The sequence below is a fragment of the Cryptomeria japonica genome, chromosome 1 (assembly GCF_030272615.1).
Source record: "Cryptomeria japonica chromosome 1, Sugi_1.0, whole genome shotgun sequence".
Taxonomy (NCBI): Eukaryota; Viridiplantae; Streptophyta; class Pinopsida; order Cupressales; family Cupressaceae; genus Cryptomeria; species Cryptomeria japonica.
In genome coordinates this window covers 155,230,454-155,236,453 of record NC_081405.1, presented here as the reverse complement: position 1 = coordinate 155,236,453, position 6,000 = coordinate 155,230,454, and the positions used below count along the sequence as shown (strand labels likewise).

The 6,000-nt window shown below is 37.0% G+C and overlaps 1 pseudogene; it reads left to right on the top strand.

Moving 5' to 3' along the window:
• LOC131051808 (alpha pinene synthase, chloroplastic-like) overlaps window positions 1–6,000 on the top strand; it is a 95,624-nt pseudogene that overhangs the window by 71,674 nt on the left and 17,950 nt on the right.

The window sequence follows — 6,000 nt, the reverse complement described above, 5'->3', positions numbered from 1 at the left end:
GAGAGAGGGAGAGGATGAGAGAGGGGGGGAGTGAGGGAGATGGAGAGAGAGAGAGAGGGGGGAGAGATGAGAGAGGGAGAGGGAGAGGGAGAGGGAGGGAGGGAGAGAGAGAATGGAAAAGGGAGAGAGAGGGTGAAAAAGGGAGGGAGGGAGAGAGAGAATGGAAAAGAGAAAGGGAGAGAGAGAGAGAGAGAGAGAGAGAGAGAGAGAGAGAGAGAGAGAGAGAGAGGAGAGAGAGAGAGAGAGAGAGAGAGAGAGAGAGGAGAGAGAGGGAGAGGGGGGAGAGAGGGAGAGGGGGAGAGAGGGAGAGGGAGGGGAGAGAGAGAGAGGAGAGAGGGAGAGGAGGGAGAGGGAGAGAGAGGAGGGAGGGAGGAGAGAGGAAAAGTGAGGGAGAGAGAGAGAGAGAGAGAGAGAGAGAGAGAGAAGAGAAAGGAGAGAGAGGAGAGATGAGAGAGGGAGAGGGAGAGGGAGAGGGAGAGGGAGAGGGAGGGAGGGAGGGAGAGAGAATGGAAAAGGGAGAGAGAGGGTGGAAAAAGGGAGAGAGAGGGTGGAAAAGGGAGGGAGGGAGAGAGAGAGAATGGAAGAGAGAGAGAGAGAGAGAGAGAGAGAGAGAGAGAGAGAGAGAGAGGATGGAAAAGGGAGAGAGGGAGATAGAGGGAGAGGGGGAGAGAGGGAGAGGGAGGGAGAGAGAGAGAGAGGGAGAGAGGGAGAGGGAGAGAGAGAGGGAGGGAGAGAGGGAGAGAGGAAAAGCAAGGGAGAGAGAGAGAGAGAGAGAGAGAGAGGGAGAGAGGGAGAGAGGAAAAGCAAGGGAGAGAGAGAGAGAGAGAGATTAAAGTTTAATTATCATTAATAAAATATATACATACATCTTTTAATTAACTCTTATTTATTTGACATGACTACAAAATGTGAATATTTATTTGACATGACTGCAAAAATGTGATAATATTTATTTGAGATCGTTAGCTAGACCATCAGCTAGGAAAAAACTCTATCGTGTGGCTCTTAGTATTCTGAGAATTGTAGGGGAACAAATTGGAAAGAAAAAATGTGCATTACCAAAGATTTCCCAAATCCCAACAACATGAGGAGTGTGGTTGAGGGATGATGCACAATGGGTTTTGTACACTTATTCAAATGATAATAATATCAAGGAAAGCATAGCCTCTGCTGCTCAAACTGTGGACCTTGGGATTATTAGGTCAATTGTTCATCCAAATGGTGACCACTACATGCTAGACATAATTGCAATACAACTATATAAAGTAAGGGAGATAAAGGGGATAGGGAGAGAGAAAGAGTGGGGAGGGAGAGAAGAAGAGAGAGAGGGATGGGGTATGGAGGAAGGGAGAGAGGCGGAGCATACTGGTTTGTTATTCTTTTAATCAGTATTGGTACTTCTTTTTATATTGTAATAATGGTTCATCTTGCCACCTTAGGATACCGTATGACCCCTTAGGACGTCATATTCTCCTAAAGGGTCATGTGGTGTTATGTGGGGTCATATAGTGTCATATGAACCCTTAGGACACCACATGACCTCTTAGGTGTCGTTATGGGTCATGTAATGTGTCCTTAGGGGTCATATTGTGTCCTACCACCCTTTAAGACACCATATGACCCCTTAAGACACCATATGGTATCGTTATGGGTTGTATGGTGTTCTAAGAGGTCATATGGTATCATATGACCCCTTAGGACACCCTATGACCCCGGTGTCAAATTTGTAAGAAATATTGGCACTGCTTTTTATATTGTAATAATGGTTCATCTTGCCACCTTGGAACACCGTATGACCCCTTAGGACATCATAAGCTCCTAAAGGGTCATGTTGTGTTATGTGGGGTCCGGAGGGACAGAGAGACAGAGAGAGAGAGAGAGAGAGGGGGGGGAGAAAAGGGAGGGAGGAAGATGGGGGGAGAGGAATACATGTCACATGATGTCATTAGGGGTCACGTGGGGTCCTAATTGAGCCACACGTGTTAAAACACCATATGACCCCTTAAGACACCATTTGACCCCTTGAGATATCATACATGGTCCAAAGAGGTCATTAGGTGTTATGTGGGGTCCTGAGAGAGAGTGAGAGAGAGAGAGGGGAATACAATACAATACAATAAGATATCAAAAGACAATATATATCAATAAACGTATATATAAACATACATATAATACACATAAAATATCATAAGGAAATACACATACATACACACATATGTGTGTATATATTTATGTATGTGTATATACATATATATACATATATATGTATGTATATACATATATATGTATGTATATATGTATATACATGTATATACATATATACATACATATATATGTATATATATAATGTGTATATATATTATATATTAAATATATACACATTATATATACATATATATACATGAAATATCATATTTAACATATTATACATATTATACGTATTATAAATATACATATTTGTAAAGGGGATTTTTAATTAAATGTAAATTTAATCAAAAAGGGGGAAAGGGGTTTTAATTAAATAAATAGAATTTATTCAATTAAATGGCTAAGGGTACTTAATTGAACCTTAGTTCAATTAATAGGCTAGGCTAGAAGAATAGGGTTGAATCAAATTTTTAATTTGATTAATGGGATAATTAGAGGAATAGGGATATTAATTAAACCTTAATTTAATTAATTGGAGGAATTAGAAATGAATAAAATTTACTTAATTGATTGTGTAACTTTTAGGTGTCTACAGGTTGAACCAATTTTCATTAACTCATTATTACTAAATTGTTTTTCCACCAATTATATCTACGATTTTTTTCTTCCGATGTTTTTTTTATTTTTTTTAATAGTTAAGATGCATGATTTTTAAGTTTTCAAATTACAAAAATTATTTTTCTTCAATCTAATTGGCTCAAATAATTTGCATCTTATTACCCGGATTTCCCGGATCCATTTTCTAAATGAAATTTTTTAGGCAAATTTTTAGGTCATTAAAATAATATTTAGTATGGTTTAATTTTATTTTGCAATTATTTAGAATTTGTATCTCTTTAAATCTTTTAAAGCTTTATTTTAGTTATCAGGCAATTGGCAATATAAAAATTTGATAATAAATCTAAACTTTTTCTAATTTGATATATGTTACAAGGTAACTATCATGACAAATAAATTTTACCTTTATTATTGAAACTAGGTGAAAATATTTTGATGCTAGAATTAATTGATTATTAATTAATTGTGAAATAATAAATATTAATACAATGTAATATAAATATAAATTGTTCTCACTTTCATCTCATTTGCTACAGTTTTTATTTAAATTTTCTTTACTACTATGATCTATGCACTAATCACATTCTCAAATAAATATTATTTTTTAGAAGGGTTACAGTATTCTAATTGAAAATAAATAAATAAATTGATTTTATATAATTCTTTTAATTTATCTCTTCTATTTGCAAATTGTTTGAAAAAAATATATTCAATTACTATTACAAAAAGGGTTAGGATTATATTTTAATTAGGGTTAGATTTATAGCTCAATGTTAGAGTTTAAATAGGAGTAGGGTTCAATTAGGGTTAGGACTATGATTCAATTACTATTTAATTAAGGTTATAAAATAAATTATTGAGATACAGTTAAATTATGGTTATAGTTTTTTTGTTTTTGTTTTTTGAAAAAAGGGGTAAAGATTTATTCAGAAATCACAGAAATTCAAAGAATAGGCCTTAGCCCACCAAAACAGCAACAAAAACTAAAAGGATCCTAAAAGAACCACCAGCACCACCACTAGAAATATATGGATGATTTATCTTTATTAATTTTCTGACCTAAGGCTTTGCAATAGATATCCAAAGCTCTCTTGAAATTCACTGCCTCACTGATTCTGGCCCTGCCCACCAAACCTATGTCATCCACAAACTGAAGATGAGAGTAGGGAGCTAAAGCATTGCTCCAACTCCAGCCTTGAATAAGACCATGTCTCACTTGGGAAGTGAGAAATCTGCTAAGACCTTCAGCCATGAGAATAAATAAATAGGGAGATATAGGGTCTAGTTGTCGAAGCCCCCACGAAGCGCTAAACAATTATGAGGGTTCCCCATTAATAAGAACTCGGAAAGAGGTAGAAGTCACACAACTAAGAACCCAATTCACCCACTCTTCTCCAAAACCAAAAGCCAAAATGATCTTCTGTAAGAATTCCCAACTCACCCTATCATAAGCTTTGGCCATGTCAAGTTTAACAAACATAGCCTTCTCCTTGGAGGAAGCCATCGAATGAATAGCCTCCATTGTTATCACAACTCCATCAAGGATATGTCTTCCATCAATGAAACCACCTTGCTCCTTAGAAACCAAAGTGCTAAGCAGAGGTTTGAGTTGTTCATCAATCAATTTAGTGATTATCTTGTAGACATCATTACATAAAGTAGTAGGCTTGTACTGATCCAAGCTATTAGCCCCCTCCTTCTTAGGAACGAGAGACAAGAAGGTGAATTTTTTAGATTTGAGCATTTATTTATTCCTATGAGATTCTTGGACCACATCTAAAAGATCATACTTTATAATCTCCCAAAATTCTTGAAAAAACTCAATAGGAAACTCGTCAGGGCCAGGAGCCTTACCTTTTTTCATTTGAAACACAACCCCCTCAGGTTCAGACAACAAAATGGGGTGCATTCATTTCAACATAGACAAGAGGGGGAATATAGTTTAAGATGGCCCTCTCTTCCACAATAGCTTGAGGAACCTCTTTGGTAAACAAATTAGAAAAAAAACTGACAGCTTTTGTAGAAATTTATTCTTTAGATGAAAGATGAACCCCTTCTGAAGATATGAAAGAGATAATAGAGTTACCATACCTTCAAGCCTTAACATAATTATGAAAAAAAAGAAGTTTTTCTATCACCTTCTTGGAGCCAATCCACACGAGACTTTTGTTTCTCAAAAATCTTCTCACGCAACTCCCACTCTTCTAAGTCCATTAGAGCAAGGGACTCAGTCATATTGAGCTCAACAGTCATCCCTTGATCCCTAATTTGACGCATAACCTCATCCAGCTTGGAATGAGCTGCCATCTTGTGTCTATGCAGATTCCCAAAACATTGTTTATTCCACCTCTTTAGCTTGTATTTCACATGTTATAATCTCTTCCCAAAGGTGTACATAGGCACCCCTTCATACCACCAATCAACCATAAGATCCCTCAACGACTGATCATGAAACCACATCAATTTTAATTTGAAACAGGTATTTTTAGAGGTTCTAAAAGATGTAATAGAAAGCTTAATAGGCCAATGATAAGAAACCCCTCCTATTAAGAATTTCTGAACTGGTGGACCACCTATCATGCACCCAATAGAAGGAAACCAAAAATCTATCAAGCCTTATTGAGATAGCCTCAACACCACTCCTCCTAGTATTCCATGTAAAGACATCATTAATTGGCTTCACATCAATGAGATTCAAGAGAACAATATTATCTTTGAGTAAATTTGAGGAAGGATCAAGCCTGAATAACCCACCTCACTTTTCCTCCAAACTAGTAACAACATTAAAATTTACAACCAAAATCCAGGGGAGAAAAGGATCTTGAGCATGAACAAGATTGATGTGAGCCCAAATATGTGACTTACCCACAAGATTAGTAGGAGCATAAATATTAGGGATGAGGCATATTTCTTTAGTCTCAAAGCTAGAAGCAACCATAGAAATGGAAGACCTACTAGAAAACCACCACAAAGGGGAATTTTTCCACGGGTTCCAAAAGAAAGCAACCCCCCCAAACTACCATGAGAGAACACTTCCTGCCAAAGGCCCTAGCCAGACATGCAAAGCACAACTGGCCAAACCATCCACTGAAAGCTTGGTTTCTTGAATAAAAAAAACATTAGGAGACTCATAGTCAATTAATCTGTGAACAACCTTTTGTCTAGGGATGTTGTTCAATCCCCTTACATTCCATGAGAGCACAATCATTTATGTGGTTGAGAGAAGTGGGAATC